The 17300-nt window shown below is 45.9% G+C and overlaps 1 protein-coding gene across 2 annotated transcripts in view; it reads right to left on the reverse strand.

Moving 5' to 3' along the window:
• The window catches only part of LOC119650671, a 45346-nt gene extending 29001 nt beyond the window's left edge, over positions 1 to 16345 (reverse strand). Inside the window, exon 1 of one of the 2 annotated variants that reach the window (XM_038053622.1) lies at positions 16132 to 16345. The gene's annotated coding sequence lies outside the window, so the exon portion shown is untranslated. Of the gene's footprint in view, positions 1 to 15487; positions 15946 to 16131 lie in introns of those variants that run through there. The other variant, XM_038053623.1, reaches the window with a different exon arrangement.
• Positions 16346 to 17300: the final 955 nt, after the last annotated feature.

Here is a 17300-nt window from a genome sequence, read left to right on the forward strand (position 1 = left end):
ACGGAATCGTCCATCCTCATGTAGGGGGCCAAAAATTCTTCGGAGGATTCTTCTCTCGAACGCGGCCAAGAGTTCGCAATTTTTCTTGCTAAGAACCCAAGTTTCCGAGGAATACACGAGGGCTGGCAAGATCATAGTCTTGTACAGTAAGAGCTTTGACCCTATGGTGAGACGTTTCGAGCGGAACAGTCTTCGTAAGCTGAAATAGGCTCTGTTGGCTGACAACAACCGTGCGCGGATTTCATCATCGTAGCTGTTACTGGTTGAGATTTACGACCCTAGATAAGAGAAATTTTCAACGGTCTCAAAGTTGTATTGTCCTATCCTTATTCTTCTTCGTGTTTGTGTTTGACCAGTGCGGTTTGATGTTGGTTGATTCGTCTTCGGTGCTGACGTTGCGACCATATATTTTGTCTTGCCTTCATTGATGTGCAGCCCAAGATCTCGCGCCAATTGCCGCCTGCTCGATCTGGATGAAGGCAGTTTGTACGTCTCGGATCGTTCTTCCCATGATGTCGATATCGTCAGCATAGGCCAGTAGTTGGGTGGACTTAAAGAGGATCGTACCTCTTGCATTCACCTCAGCATCACGGATCACTTTCTCGAGGGCCAGGTTAAAGAGGACGCATGATAGCGCATCCCCTTGTCGTAGACCGTTGTTGATGTCGAATGGTCTTGAGAGTGATCCTGCTGCTTTTATCTGGCCTCGCACATTGGTCAGGGTCAGCCTAGTCAATCTTATTAATTTCGTCGGGATACCGAATTCCCTCATGGCCGTGTACAGTTTTACCCTGGCTATGCTATCATAGGCGGCTTTAAAGTCAATGAAAAGATGGTGCAACTATTGTCCATATTCCAACAGTTTTTCCATCGCTTGCCGCAGAGAGAAAATCTGATCTGTTGCTGATTTGCCTGCAGTGAAGCCTCTTTGTAATGGGCCAATGATGTTCTGGGCGTATGGGGCTATCCGGCCTAGCAAGATAGCGGAGAATATCTTATAGATGGTACTCAGCAACGTGATACCTCTATAATTGCTGCACTGTGTGATATCTCCCTTTTTATGTATGAGACAGATAATGCCTCGTTGCCAATCGTCAGGCATAGATTCGCTGTCCCATATCTTGAGCACAAGTTGATGAACCACTTGGTGTAACCGGTCGCCTCCATATTTAACCATTTGGGCTGTAATTCCATCGGCTCCTGGCGGCTTATGATTTTTTAGCCGATGAATTGCGCGGACCGTTTCTCCTAAACTTGGTGTTGGCAATATTTGTCCGTCGTCTTCAGTTGGCGGGACCTCCAACTCGTCGATGTTCTGGTTGTTCAGTAGCTCATCAAAGTACTCAACCCATCGCTCTAATATGCCCATTCTGTCGGAAATCAGATTTCCCTCTTTGTCTTGGCAGGATGAGCATCGAGGTGTATAAGGCTTCATCCTGCTGACTTGATGATAAAACTTCCGCGTCTGGTGCGATTGCTCCCTGTACTTTTCTAGTTCACAGACTTGTTGGTTCTCCCAGGCTTCCTTTTTCCGTCTGTGAAGTCGCTTCTCCGCTCGAGGAAGTTCGTGATAAGTCTCTGCGCGTGCCCGCGTTCTTTGAGAATGCAACATTACTTGGTATGCGGCATTCTTCCGTTCCGTTGCTAGCTTACATTCATCGTCAAACCAGCCGTTCTGACTTCTTTTGCGGCTGGGGTCAAGTATGTTTGGGGCCGTATCCATTATAACGTTCTTCAGGTGATTGTGAAGATCATTTGTTGATGCTTCATCTCCAGGCCCTCTGTTAACTGCGGTTATTGCAGCATCCATTTCCGTCTTATAGGTGTCGCGGAGGGCTGTGTTGTGGATGGCTTCAGTGTTCACTCTCACCTGATTGTCAGAGGGGATTCTAGGTGGTATTGTTATTCGAGCTCGGAGCACCATGCCAACGAGATAGTGTTCCGAGTCTATATTGGCCCCCCTATATGTTCTGACATTCATCAAGGCTGAGAGGTGGCGGCGTTCGATCAACACGTGGTCAATTTGGTTGAAAGTGGTCCCGCCTGGAGAGGCCCACGTATGTTTGTGGACCGCTTTCCACGCAAACCAGGTACTTCCAACAACCATTTCGTGTGACCCTGCTAATTGAATAGTCCGCAGTCCGTTATCATTTGTTTTTTCGTGTAAGCTATGGGAGCCAACGTATCGCTTGAATACTGGCTCCTTCCCTACTTGGCTGTTAAAATCCCCAAGTATGATTTTGATATCATATCTGGGACAGGCTTCGAGGGTTCGTTCTACTGCCTCGTAGAAGGTATCCTTCTCCGACTCTGCAGTCTCCTCTGTAGGGGGCGTGAACGTTTATGAGGCTTATATTTCTAAACTTGCCTCGCAAGCGCAGAGTGCATAGCCGTTCGCTTATGTTTTCAAAGCCGACAACAGCAGGTTTCGTTTTTTGGCTGACTAAGAAACCTACTTCGAGCACATGGTTTACTGGATGACCGCTATAATATATGGTGTAGTGGCTCTTTTCCAGGAAACCGGTCCCTGTCCATCGCATCTCTTGCAACGCTGTTATATCAGCCCTATATTGGGACAGGGTATCGGCTAGCTGCTTATCAGCTTCATCTCTGTACAGGGAGCGCACGTTCCATGAGAAAATGCGCAAATCGTTGTTCCGTTGTCGTTGCCGGGTCCGTCGTTTTAAAATCCGTCCTGTCCGAGGCTCCTGTTGTGGCTTCGTAACAAGTTGTTTTCCGTGTAGGGTTGTCAGCCCTACCCAACCCCCAACCTGGAGGACCAGTTGGTACAATTTGTCCCGTTTTTAAGCGCGGGAGACTCGCCTTCATCCTTCTCCGTCTGCAGCTTATAGTCAAGAAAGAGCTCCCAGCGGTCACCACGTGGAGGTGGAGATAGGGTTTGGTAGTAGAACTGTTGGTGTTGGTTCAGCAGGCATTTCCCAGATTTTATGCTCCATCGTGGGTACCAATCCACGCCCTGGGACCTATACTACCCCTTTTAATTATTTCCATTGTCAGAAAATTTTCCGAATGTCAATGGAACGTATGCAGAAAAGATAAATTTATATTTCTGGTAGGGCAAATGTTGGAATAACAGTGAAGATATTCAGTTGGAGGGGTTGCTTTTGTGAAAAATAGAGTGACTGATGATGAAAAGTGCATCACGTACGAAAATCTCAAGCGAAAAAGATCGTGGTCGAAGCGCGGCGAGACGGCCCAAACCATTGCCAAGCCCGGATTGACGACCAGGAAGGTTTTGCTGTGTTTTTGGTGGAATTGGAAGGGAGTCATCCACTATGAGCTGTTCAACTATGGGCAGACCTCCAATTCAGTCCTCTACTGTGAGTAACTCGACCGTTTGAAGCGGCCAGGATTGGTCAATAGGAATGGTGTTCTGTTCCACCAGGACAACGATCGGCTTTACGCATCTTTGATGACCCACCAGAAGCTACGGGAGCTCGGATGGGATGTCCTATCGCACCCACCGTATATTCAGGACCTGGCATCAAGTGATTGCCATCTCTTCCGGTCCATGTAAAACGCTCTTGGTGCTACTAAGTTCGCTTCAAAAGAGGCTTGCGAAAACTGGCTGTCTCAGTTTTTTGCTAATAAGGAAGGGGGGGGTTTTATAAGAAGGCGATTCTAAATGGCAACAAGTTTGCGATATGTTAAATAAAGCGTTAAAATTCGATCACAAATACGACATTACCTTTTCCCCAACCCAATATATCCAGTCGGGTTTTGCTAGCTTGACCTTTTCTTCGCTTAGTTTATGATTCATTTTATAGATTTACATTTGTGTGCAGCAAGAAGAAATGCGATCAACTTCGTTTTTTTTTTCTGAATAAACGGAAAAGTCAAGAACGATATCTGCCAATTCATTATAATATTGTCCAAGGGAAATGCTAATGGGGCAACTTAAGTGAACCGTTGCGATCAACTTAGCGATTCTAAGCGACTATTCAGCCACTCGTATGCACATTCAAACCGTTGATTTAGAATTCCTCAAACGATGATGCAATTCTCGCTTGCTTTTCTTACATTTTTACAATTATTACAATCTTGTTTTGGTATAATTCATTAAAATAATCTTGGGTAATTAGAATCATCTAACGGTCAAGAAGAGCGTATCTTTTTAATTTGAACCGACGACAAATGCCGCTGGAGGAATGTTCTTACAATCAATAACCGTTTACTGCGTCGTAGCAAGAAGTCGGTGAAGCAAATAATGTTATGGCTGTAAATGGAACTAATTGAGAGATAATCTTATCAGTATTTGTGGAAACTTTTCTTTAAACTTTCTTTTACTGTGAATGAGAGTTCCTCGGAGGGGCATGAATATGTTACGACCAGATGATATCACGATGGCCCCTTTGGGTTCTCAGAAAAAAATGATCTTCCGCACGTAATCACGTAAAAAAATATTTTGCTCATTCGCAGAGGTTTGCCAGGAGGCACATCCCCTTGAAGACAATGTATTTCCATTACTGATTTTTGTGAAGCTAAATGGACACTAACGCGTCGATCGTAAGAGTATTTTTAATTAATTTTCAATTGCAAGATAAGAAAACACAACAATGTTCTCCTCCGTTAAATAATCAACGCTGTTTACTTGAACAATTTCAAATGAAACCTCTTATTGCAGCTATCACTGTGATCAGCAAGTTATATTTGCTTCTGTAATTAATCTATTTTGAAAAATTCATTTAGATTTGCGTTTGTAGATGAAACCGACATTGAAAATGTTAATGTTTTAAGCACATAAATGCTCTTTGGATCGTCAAATGTTGTGTGAAGGTCGAGTGCTTTTATCGCCCGGGAAATGATAAATCCTATCAAGTTGTATGAGCGCATTTATAAATAAAGTGAAAAAACATTACCAGATATGTAGAACGGTTGAATGTTGACAGAAAAAATGCTAAAGATCTTCTAAAGTTCTGATATTTCTCAATAATCGTTTGTTTCTGCTATGCTTGAACTAGGCCAGTCATACTGCCCTTAACTTTTCTTCCGTCATGTAGCTCTTGGGGAAACCTACTCCATTGGCTTTGTTGTGACTGCATCCTTTTATGAGACATTTTTCCTTAGTATGGGACCCATACAATGTCATTTTCGACATCTAACCAATCGCGCCACGGTAATGGGCAACTCCTGGGAAGTCACTAATTACTCCAAAGAAGACGATAATCGAAAAAAAAACCCAACTCAAGGTGTTAAGCGGCTGTTGCTGAAGACTGAATGGCACCAAGAGTAGTGGTGTCGTAAACGGTATCGCGTGATCCACCAGAGCAAAAATACTTGAATGTTCATGGGGACTACTGGGCACGTGGAACGTCAATTATCGCCACACTGGCGGGACTATCTATAGGTGATACAACACACGCCTAACTCAAGGCGAGAAGACATCCCAACTACCCACCAATTGGGAAACATGAACTCTGCTGCCAAATTCAAAGATGCAGATGTTCATATCCAGGAAAAAGCTGTCTGGATCCCAGAGGAGAAAGATCGAACAACCGCGGAAACGACCTCACCCTTCACCGAAAATCGGGCTGGCAACTAAACTCCAGAATTCGGAAGAAAAGCCGAACGTTGAACAAAGCATGGTGTTACAAAGGTCTTTTCTTTCTAAAGCTCTAATCATATGATCATCATTCATAACGTGTCAAAAACAAAAGCATTGTTCCATATATGTAAATATTTACTATAAGAGAGAGATCCAGCACTAGGCGCTGGACGCTAGGACGACTAGGATAGTTATGTTCCCTAGGAACGTTAGGTGCAGCAGCCACACGCTACACGTGGAAATTCAGGTGGTACAGTCAAGTATTTAAGAGTACGTATCGAGTCCACGCTTACGTGGAAGCACAATATAAGAAATCCTGCAGATTGCTTTGATATTGAAGGACTGCGGTAGATAAGATCTGGGGACTTTCATCACAACAGATTCTTCTTCTTCTTTTTCTTCAGCCTTTGTCCCGTTCACAAGCGGGGTCGGCTCGTCGTGATCGGCTTCGCCATTTGGCTCTATCGAATGCCTGATCTGGGTGCAATCTCGAGGCTTTCAAATCCCCATCCAGCGTATCAAGCCACCGTTGCTTAGGTCGGCCATTTGGTCGTTTACTATCGACTTCGAATTGCGTGACCATACCATCGAAGACGCCTCTCTTGCAACTTTTCCACGATCGGTGCAACCCCATAACGATCGCGGATATCCTCATTTCGGATGTGATCTAAACGTGTGACGCCACTAGCCCAACGTAGCATCTTCGTCTCCATTACCGCAAGACGCCGTTCATTGTCTTTTATGGTCGGCTAACACTCAGAACCATAGAGAGCGACTGGACGGACGACATTGCGGTAAATTTTAGATTTGAGACGTTCGTTGATACGTCGATCACAAAGGACACCAATTGTGGAACGCCACTTCATCCAGGTTACGTTAATGCGTGAAGCAATTTCATAACGCAGCTCTCCATTGGCTGATAGCGTTGACCCGAGGTATTTATTATAAATCGCTCAGTTCTGGGCAGATCACTGCCGCTGACAGTGATTGTGCCTGTTTCATGGGGATCGGTCGTCAAAAATTCAGTTTTGTTTAAATTCAATTTGAGACCGTGTTGCATGAGGCGATCATTCCATTTTTGAACAAGTTGCTCGAGATCATTTTTGCTATCAGATGCTAGGAAAACATCATCTGCATAAAGCAGTGTGTAGGGCGCTGGACGTTGGATATCCCATGTGACGGTGGCCTCCATAACAAGGACAAAGAGGAGTGGTGAGAGGGCGCTTCCTTGATGAACACCAACAGAGACACGAAGCAGTTCTTGACAAATCCGGCTTGATTCACGGTTATTTCAACGATTTCGCGAATACGGTTGTCAAGAATGCGTTCAAAAATCTTCATGGTATGGGAAAGTAACCGAATCGGACGGTAATTTGAACATTCTGCTGGGCTACCTTTCTTTTCCATATTGGAACAGTGGTACTTTCTTGCCAGTCAGATGGTGTTCTTCCTTCCTGAATAACCCGGTTAAAGAATTCACTGAGCCACAGTGTTGGGTCCCAGCTCTTCGCTTTCCAGAGCTCAGATGCGATGTCGTCAGGTCCTGTTGCTTTCCCCGATTTCATTTGTTTGATTGCCTCCTCGACTTCAGTTGCGCTGACTGGTGGAACTGCTCCAAATGTCGTCAATGATTGTGGAAGTGGAGGATGAGCAAATTCTTCAGTTGAAATCTGCTCGAAGTATTCTCGCCATCTATCCGTTGCGGCTCGACGGTTGGTAAGCAAAGTACCGTTCTTGTCATTAACACAACAGAAGTGTTCGATATCCTGTGTGCGTTCATCACGGCTTTTAGCAAGTCGATACAGATCTCTCTCGCCATCCCGAGTGTCCAGTTTATCGTAAAGATTTTTGAAATGGTTCGCTCGGGTGACAGCGACCGCTTTCTTTGCTTCCCGGCTGGCATTCTTATAAATTTGCCAATTAGCAGGCGTTTTATCGTGGAGAAATTTGTGGTAGAGGCGTTTCTTTTCACGGACCTTCATTTCAACATCATCATTCCAAAGCCAAGTATCTCGGTTGATGTACCGCTTACCCGGCTTGGTGACCCCGAGGGTTGCAGAGGCCGCTTTGTGGATCGTGTCTTTCATTTGGTTCCATGATTCTTCCACGTTCGTAATGGTTGGCAATCGTATGAGTGAGACCGTTTCTTCTTTCTTCTCACCAAATCGCCACCATTTAATGCGCGGCGGGCCAGTGCGTTCCTCACGCTATTTTATCGGTGGCTTAATTCGCAGGACGGCAATCAACGGCCGATGTTGAGGTGCGATGGTCTCATAGGGAACGACTTTGCAATCAGTGACAGTGGTAAAATGTTGGCGTCTTATGAGAATATAGTCGATTTGCGTTTTATTGTTCCCACTATAAAATGTGGGAAGGGGAGACAATCGTTTGATGAACCATGTATTCATAAGTACAAGGTCATGGGTGTCCGCAAAATCGATTATACGCTCGCCACCTTCATTGCGCGCTCCGAACCCCTTTCCACCATGGCACCTGTTACCGTCTGCCTTTTCACCCACATGACCATTAAGGTCGCCGGCAATGATTATGTAATCGTCAGCAGGCATGTGACAAGTCTTTTCATCGAGAAGTTGCCAGAAGGCATCTTTCTCGGCATCAGGTCGACCTGTTTGTGGTGCATACGCGGTGAAGAAGTGAATAGTGCGATCAGCTGATATAACGGTGAGCTTCTTCAGCCGATCATCAAATCGTTCGACTTCTTTAATGGCATCACGGAAACCCTCTGAGATGGCAATGCCAACACCATATTGAGTGTGTGTGTTACCAAAATAGAGAAGTTTGTAGCCATTTTTACCACGTTCGCGTTCAATGTCGCAGCTTTTGGAACCAAACCATCGGGTTTCTTGCAGAGCGCAGATGTCAATGCACCTTTTCCGAAGGGCTCTTGCGAGTTCCTCCGTCTTTCCAGTTAGGGTACCAACATTTAGCGTGCAGACACGTATTTGTTTTGTTCGTTGTGTGCGGACTAACTTGCTTACGTCCTGACGCCGTCCATGCGTCAAGAACCCTTGTCCATTTCTCGACAGGACCGGGGTCCGTCCTGCCGCGTCGACTGAGGTGGACGCCCTAGCATTTCTCCGAGGCTTGTGACTCAATCCGATCATCATGTTTGTAACGACATTCTATGCATTTTCTTGGTCGACCTGTCGCGGGGCCTGTCACCAAGAGAGATCAGGTAGGATTTAGCATAGTGGAATAACTCCAACTATACTCTATTTATCTCTTCCCCTGATCTCAGCATTTTATTTTTGTTTTACTGAGGATAGTACAGAGTACGTTGCCTCAAACCCTCCTCCTTTACCTGGGCTTGGGACCAGCATACTATGTTAATAGCATGACGATGGAATCCGCGCATGGTTGTTGGCAGTCAACGGAGCCTATTTAAGCTTACAAAAACTGTTCCGCTCGAAACGTCTTACCATAGGATCAAAGCTCTTACTGTACAAGACAATGATCTTGCCAGTCCTCATATATTCCTCTTGGGTTCTTATAAGAATAATAATCGTTGGCGCGATTATCCATATTGGATCAAGACCTTGAAGTATGTTAGAGCACTTCATTCAAGACCGTAACGGTACACTGTAGGAGGCAATGTAGTCAGCATTGCGCTCGCCCGAGATTATTACCCTGATTTGACACAGCTGAGTCGACTGGTATCCGCCGTCAAGTCATGATACAAATTCCACTGCTACCAACGAGATTTGAACCGCGACCTTCCGTATGAAAGCCTTGTGCTCTAACCACTCAGCTATTCGGACACGGTTCTTAGCAAGAAAAATTGCGAATTCTTGGCCGCGCTCGAGAGAAGAATCCTCCGAAGAATCTTTGGCCCCCTACATGAACGATACCATAACCGTCAGATTGAGGATAAAATCCGGCTCAATAGGTTACGGTGGGCGGGTCACTTAATCCGTATGGATGATGATGAGGAATGGCCTCCAGAAGCTGCAAATCTTAATCGTTTTTTACTTCAGCCTTTGTCCCGTTCACAAGCGGGGTTGGTTCGTCGTGATCAGTTTCGCCATTTTGTTTTATCGAAAGATTGATCTGGATGCATATTGATCATGGATATCCTTATTTAGGATCTGACTAAAGCGTGTCACACCACTAGTCCAACGCAACATCTCCGTCTCCATTACCGCAAGACGCCGTTCATTATCTTTTTTGGTCGACCAACACTCAGGACCATAGAGGGCGACCAGGCGAACGACATTTCGGTCAATTTTAGATTTGAGTCCAGTTTGCGCAAAACTATTACTATAATTTCTAGTAATTGGCTGCAAAGCCTCCCATGGAGCATGATCATACCAAGTTTCGTGGAAATCGTACTTAGTGTTAGTGCGATTTAGAGTTATAATAGGTCAAAATTGTCACTTCTCTGCAAATCCAAGACTTTGAATGTCAACATCACGCGAAAGTGGATATTTTCACATAGGTATGTATTACGTGCTAGGTACTAATGAAACAAATGCACACTCAAATGGCGTTATAAAAGAAATACACAAAACCCTTTATACTTGAAGCGTCCAGCTCCAGGTTTTCCGACTTGTTCTATTTTTGGTAAAGATCTCGGATTCCGAGGACTTTCATATATGCGGGAGTAGCAGATCTGCGGTGTCAGTGATGAATAGCTCTGTGAGGAGACAACCAACCCTAGTAGCTTTACTCCGCTTGAGTGCATTGATGGGCGAGATGATGTTTGATATAATAAATTTCATTTTGTCACGGCACACACTACATAGAAGATCTCAAAGCGATCAATCGAGCCTTCAATCCCTTTCGTTCATCGATCCGCTTCTATGATTCGCCCCTTAGCCCGATCTGATGATGCCTCTTTGGGACATGGCCAACGTCCCCCATAGCACCCTATAAAAGAGCATTTTTGATAGGTGTCCAATACTTATCAATATTCTCGAGCGGGATAGGAAGCCTGTCATGAACTGCGTGTAATTGCTCATAGAAAATTTCCTTCTTCACTATACCTGAAGACTCCGTTTATGAATTTGTGAAGCTCCCTAACCTGGGCCGGAATATTGCAGTTAAAATTCTGTCAGAAACCGACTCCCAGATAAAGACAACTCGCCTTGCGAGAGCAAGTAGACATTGCCGGGAAAAGGAGAAGTTCACTCCAAAGTTTCACCATCTTACTTCGCTTAGGCCTAGAATGGCCAGCTTATATCCCCCGAATTTCCGCTCGGGTTGGAGGAGTTTGTATACTTTCTAGAAAAAATTCGTAGTCGTTGTTCCATTGGAAGACTTTATATATGGTTGCAATTTACTCCTTAGTGGAGTATGGCACGTCAATCACACCTAAGCGCCATCGCGAACCCAAAATTCGTTTCAGCTCCCCCCACGATCTCTCTACTGCTCTGCGTCAAATGCTCTTGGGAAGACCCGTCTTGCGAGTCGGCAATGCAATTATCGCCTCTTCTTAATGTGTTACCTATTCACTGCCATTTCCGATCACAATGTGTTAGTTAGTTAGTTTAGTTAACTGGGGGGAGCCGCAGCCCCGAGCACTCAGGCCATTATTAGGCCCATTGTACTATCCCCGTAGTTGCCTATTCAATGGCTTCCCGCGTACGGTGTTCACAGGCTTTAGCGAATTTGAGAACATTCTCCAGAGGCAGAGAGTGTGCAGATTTTTCATTGAAGAAAACCTTGCCAAGGTGTCTTCGTCTGAGGATGCCGGGCAGCTGCATAAAAAGCGCAGGGCCGTCTCCTCCTCCTCCTCACATTGGCTGCACACAGCCGAAACCACTACTCCAATCTTTTCCATATGGCAGTTTAAGGAGCAGTGTCCCGTCAAAAGCCCTACTAGGGTTTTCATGTCCGACTTCTTAAGAGACAACAAAAATGCCGCTCTAGTGGCTCTAGGCTCCTTCACAAGGATTTTCGCTTGCCGGCAAGAGTCCAAATTTTTCCACTCGGTTGCGTGAATCCTTGCAATTTCACTCTTCAGAGTAGACTTGACAGTAGATGGTCGGATTCCAAGAGCTGGTTCTGGCCCCACCATTGTGGATCCAGACCCTCGGCGAGCTAGTCTGTCAGCCTCCTCATTACCGGCGATGTTAGAGTGCCCCGGCACCCACATCAGGAATGTTTCGTTCAGTCGGCCAAGTTTCAGCAGCACCTGATGACAACTCCACACTAACTTGCTTGATATGTTATTGCCATATAGCGCCGATAATGCCGCCCGACTGTCAGAATAGATTCGAATGGTGCGACCCCTCCATTTCTGTCGCAGACATTCTTCTGCTGCCAATGAAATGGCATATATCTCCGCCTGGAATATGGTCGTCATTTTTCCGAGAGGTCGGATCTGATCCATCCTCCATGACTGACCCGTCGGTGAAGATTATTAGGTCTGTAATCTGAAAAGACTCATGGCCACTTGTCGACCATTCTTCTCTTTCGGTGATTACGACAGTGTATGTCTTTTCAAAGACGAATCTGGAAACCATATGATCGGTCGGAATCCGGGCTACCGGATGTTTTTCAAGGAATTTCCAGATAGACGCATGCCCGTTGGATTGGCCACCTTTCCACGCCCCAATTGTATCGAGCCTATATGTGTCGTCGGCCGCTTTCCGTTTCACCTCCAAGTGAATTGGGGGTAAATTTAGGATAGCTTCAAGTGCCGCAGTCGGCGTAGTACTCATTGCTCCAGTAATAGTCTCTGAATCTACGTTAGCAGCTTCCTGCTGTTAGCAAAGTTCAGTCTTGGCAACCAGACGATGCATGTGTACATCAAAATGGGTTTTATTATGGATGTATACATCCAGTGTATCCATTTAGGTGAAAGTCCCCAGGTCTTACCTATCGCATTCCTACAGCACCAGAGCAATCTGCAGGATTTCTGATATTGTTCCTGGATATGATGCTTCCACGTTAACTTTGAGTCGAAATGTACTCCTAAGTACTTGACTGTTTGTGCCAGCTGGATTTCCGCCCCTGTTAAGGTGGGTAGCGTATAGCTACCCCACCTGACGTTCCTAGTGAACATAACTAGTCCAGTCTTCCTAGCGTTCACCGTGAGTCCATTGCGGAGGCACCAGCTGTGGATTACATGCAGAGTTGCATTCAATGCATACTGTGTCCGCAAACTTGCCGGTAATTATTACGGCTAGGTTGTCCGCAAATGCTTGCGCGAAGACTTTTTTGTCCTCCAGGAGCCACAGCAGGGTATCCATTACCAAGAGTCATAACAGTGGAGAGAGAACCCCTCCCTGTGGGCAGCCCCTGAGACATCCTGCTTCAATAGACTTCTGGCCGACCGATATGTGGATTTTTCTCCAGTCTAGCATGTGAAGGATCCAACTGATTAGCAGCGGTTCGATTCCATGCTGTCTTGTCGCATCACAAATTGCCGCGAATGAGGCATAATTGAAGGCACCTTCGATGTCCATGAATGCGCCTAAGGCGTGTTCTTTTTCTGACATCGCCTTTTCAATTTTTGCCGTAAGTTCATGGAGTGCTGTCTCCGTGGATTTGCCTTTCTGGGAGGCGTGTTGCCTATGGTGAAGTGGCCACTTAGGAATGTGTGTGTCCATTATGAACCGATCTACTAGTCTTTCTAGTCCTTTTAGCAGAAAGGACGTTAGGCTGATCGGTCGAAAGCTTTTTGCGTCTGTGTAGGTGGGTTTTCCTGGTTTGGGAATGAACAACACCTTCACATCCCGCCATATAATTGGAATATAAGCGTGTGCTAAGCATGCCCGATATATATTCCGAATGTGTAGGCCCAGGGCATCCATTCCTTCTATTACTAGCACAGAGATGATGCCATCCGGACCTGCAGACTTGTATCTATGGAACGAGTTCAATGCCTATTTCACTCGCTCCAGTGATACTACTTTGCATGCCAGATTCCAGTCTCTCGGTTGAGGGCTGTATGCACGTGTTGGCCCAGAGATTTGATTTTGGATGCTGCCTGGAAAGTGTACTTCAAGCAAATGATTTGCCGTTTCTTCATCGCTTTCTGTGTACTTCCCATTCTGTAAACGTAAATAACCCAGTTTCTGGCTACGTTCTTTAACCAGAATCCGCTTCAGCTTTGAGGTTGCCTCAAGAGAGTTAGTCTCTTCGCAAAAGCGTCTCCAAGATGATCGTTTGGTTGATCTTATGCTCTTCTTTAGAGCCTTCTGTGCCTCTTTATAGCGATTCCAGCTAGTGCTTGATTCACCCTTCAGAGCACGATTGAGGAGCATCCTTGTCGTTCTCCTCTGTTTTGCCAAATCCGAGTTCCACCATGGTGTTTTACCCTTCTTTGGCATCTTGAGTGGACAGCTTTCTTCGAAAGCTTTTCTCATGCTAGTTGTGATCATCTGGGTTGTCTTCTCAATTCCAGCAATGGATTTGATGCGCCTCCCAGGGATCGTGACTCGGGCGTTCAATTCTGTTTGATACATTACCCAATCTGTCTTCCTCGGATTTCGAAATGGAGTGGGTGGAGGTGGATCCATGCCCATAACGAAATCAATGCGTCTGTGATCCGAGAGTGTGATATCGTTTGATACTCTCCACTCTCTGATCAGAGCCGCGATGTCAGGAGATGCCACCGTGATGTCGATGACCTCTCGCCTGACCACGTTGAAGAAAGTGGGTTCATTACCCACATTTAGGATCTGCAAATCGGTTCTTATTAGATACTCCAGTAGTCTCGATCCTCTTGCATTGATGTTCGAACTTCCCCAGCATATGTGGTGAGCACACACAATGTGTACGGATGCCAGGCTTGTGCTTCGACCAAGCTCTTCGTTCGTAATAGTATCGGACCAGCGTTCTTCAATGATACGATGCAGATAGGTATTGACGAGGGCCTGGAGCTTTTGAGGAACAGTGGAGGGTCACTTTCCAAGTGCTTCCATATAGCAATGTAGAAAGAACGCCAGCACAGAACAGTCTCAAATTGATCTTGATGTTGGGATAACTGTATTTCCAAATATGAGATAAGGCAGCGAAAGCGGGTGTAGCGCTCTAACATCCAGTTCGGTGCCAGCGTCGTTTTCGATACTCTGCCCAATAATGGAGATAGGGAGAGTGCGATGATCCTCCGAATTTAGAACCTTTGTTTTGTTGGTGTTTATCTTCAGTTCAACTCTTCTTGCCTCAAGTTCACGGCTGAAGCTTGGACATTGCTGAGCCTGCAATTTTTTACTTTTAAGGATCCAAAACACCGCATCAGTCCGTCTTGGCAATTGAGCCTTGTAGAAGAGGTGATTTGATGCCCCTTTGAACCCAAACTACTAAAGGAAAGGATACCAAACTCCGCCTTCGTTTGACTCTCCCCGCAACCCTTGGATAGATGACATTTGTGTTGTTACCTCCCATTTGCAACTTATTTGTTGACACCCGAATGCCATCTGGTTTCTAACTGGTAAATAACCTGTAAAGGCAATACTAGGGAATGGGGTTGACGTGTTAGCAATATCATCGCGGTGAAATTATTTTGTGGTTTCAATGACTAACTGATGTCAGCACTGCATCCTCTATTTTTGCTGATATATTCCTATTGGGAGAACACAACCCTCGACTCTTTCACTACATCCAAGATCTTGCCTCTGATCCTCTTCGAATTGAATTTTGAGAAAGCATTTCCACCATTTTGTCGCGTCACTGTACCTATACGAGCCAAGGCACGTTTCATTAGATAAGCATCCGCAGATGACTTATGTTTTCTCCTTCGTGCAAACTTCCAAGAAATATCGTGACGACTGATCGCATCCACGCGGAATCAAATGTTTATCGAAAGTCACTTTTCGGGGAAACCAGCTCCAGTTGGCTGGCGGCCTGTGGTTCCGTGGGACCTGAAATCGTCAAGAGCCTGAGCATGCACCTTACCGCCACGATCGTAAAATATGTCGCATCAAATCGAGCGCAAAATGTGTAACACATCACCTTGTGCGGTACCGCTGGCTGCCTGGCCTGGCCTGGTCGCACTCGCATTCGGAACGGACCAATTGGAACCGGGCGCGGGGACCTTGCCGCCGCCTGCGCTCCGCACTACACCTTCACACTCTAAACCGGGTTGCGCCGCTGTCGCCGCGCGGCCACACAATCAGTCCAACGACCACGGAAGAATACTCGGACGAGGGCAAAGATGTGAGCGAGGAGGAAATTCTTCGCAGCAGCCTTCAGCTGCCACGGCCGCCCATTCCGGGCCGCAATGTGCAGAGATCGCGAGATGAAATCCGTGCAAACTTTCTGCGAATCCGCCCGACTACGCACAGCCCAGCACTTGCACAACCAATATTTTCTGCTGCAGATAGCCAAGCGGCGAGCGCATTCGGACCCATTATCGCCGCACTCCAATCAGCCTCGCAGTCCATTTTTCCACTCGACATTTTTTCAGGCAACAAACAATTGACATCGTCAGCGATTTGACTTGACTTGCGGCCGATGGGCGCTCCGCCGAGCGGGCCCCACGGCAGCCGCCATCGAGTCGCAGCCTTGCGAGTCAGCAGCCAAACGGCAGAGAACCAGAAAGCAGTGGCAGCAGCAGAAAAAAACAAGCAAAATGAAAAAACAACAACTGCACGAACCACAAATTTTCATCGGGTCATTTTCACTGATCGGCCACTTCACAATTGCACGATTAACAACTTCATCGTTTTCTTACGCGGCGCCGCTACCGATTTTCATATTCTGCGCTTTATTTTCATTGGCGAATTAATTGAAAAATTTGAAATAATTAAACAGATGCGACGTCTCCGTCTTCTTCGCTCTCGTCGTCGTAAGACTTTAGAACACGACAGAAAGTCTTGTTTTTTTCCCGATTGCCGATAGATGAAGTTGGTGCGTGTACACTGATCCATTCGTTTTAGTACATGAAGATGTAAGATGGCGGATATTTGAAATATGGCGGGGAAAAAAACTAAGTGAATGGGGACTTAGGTAAGGAATATAAAATATATTAATAAATATGTAAGCTCAAAAGTCAGTGCTATTTTATGTAAATCGGTTCTGATATAGGTATTTACTATGCCATTTCATTTTGTTTTGGAATTTTTGCAAAATTCTAAATTGAACCTTTCACGATACGAAATAATAAAAATAATAAATAAAAAAAAATAAAAATAGTAATTAGCAGGTTCGCGTAGGAAGCGGATGAAATGGACTGAAGAAATGAACCTCTTCATCATCCGCTCCTACTACGAAATAACGGCGGGGGCGGGTACAACATCTTACCGCCCCTTGTTGCACCAGAGATTCGTCGAGCGTTTCCCGCAATTCGCGCACGTGACTGTGCAGCGAGTCGCAGACCAGTACCGCTTTATTACTCGCAACGACACAATCCCGGCCACCATCAGGGAACGTGTTCGACTTGAAGTTATCGGGGAAACTGGTGACCGAGAGTCGATGGGGGCAGAGGCGGCGGCATCAACAACATCACGCCGCACTGCAGGCAACAGGTTCAGTACTCGCCGAAGCACTCTTCTCCACCGTCCAGCTGAGGTTTCCGCTGAGGTTCGGGACGAATTCCAAAGAGCGTGTATAGAATTCTCAGATATGGATCCTTTGCATAGACCAGGTATTCCCAGGCTCGATGCATCCCCAGCAACTCCGGGAATTCTATCTCAAATCAATGATGAGATTGCATCTCGGCTGTGTGCTGATATGTCGCTGCTGCAATTACAATCACTTGTGTATTGTGGTGCAGTTACGACTGTCAGATTGCACGGTCAGAAGGTTCGCTTTCGTGTTATTGGTT

The sequence above is a fragment of the Hermetia illucens genome, chromosome 3 (assembly GCF_905115235.1).
Source record: "Hermetia illucens chromosome 3, iHerIll2.2.curated.20191125, whole genome shotgun sequence".
In the NCBI taxonomy this organism is placed as follows: Eukaryota; Metazoa; Arthropoda; class Insecta; order Diptera; family Stratiomyidae; genus Hermetia; species Hermetia illucens.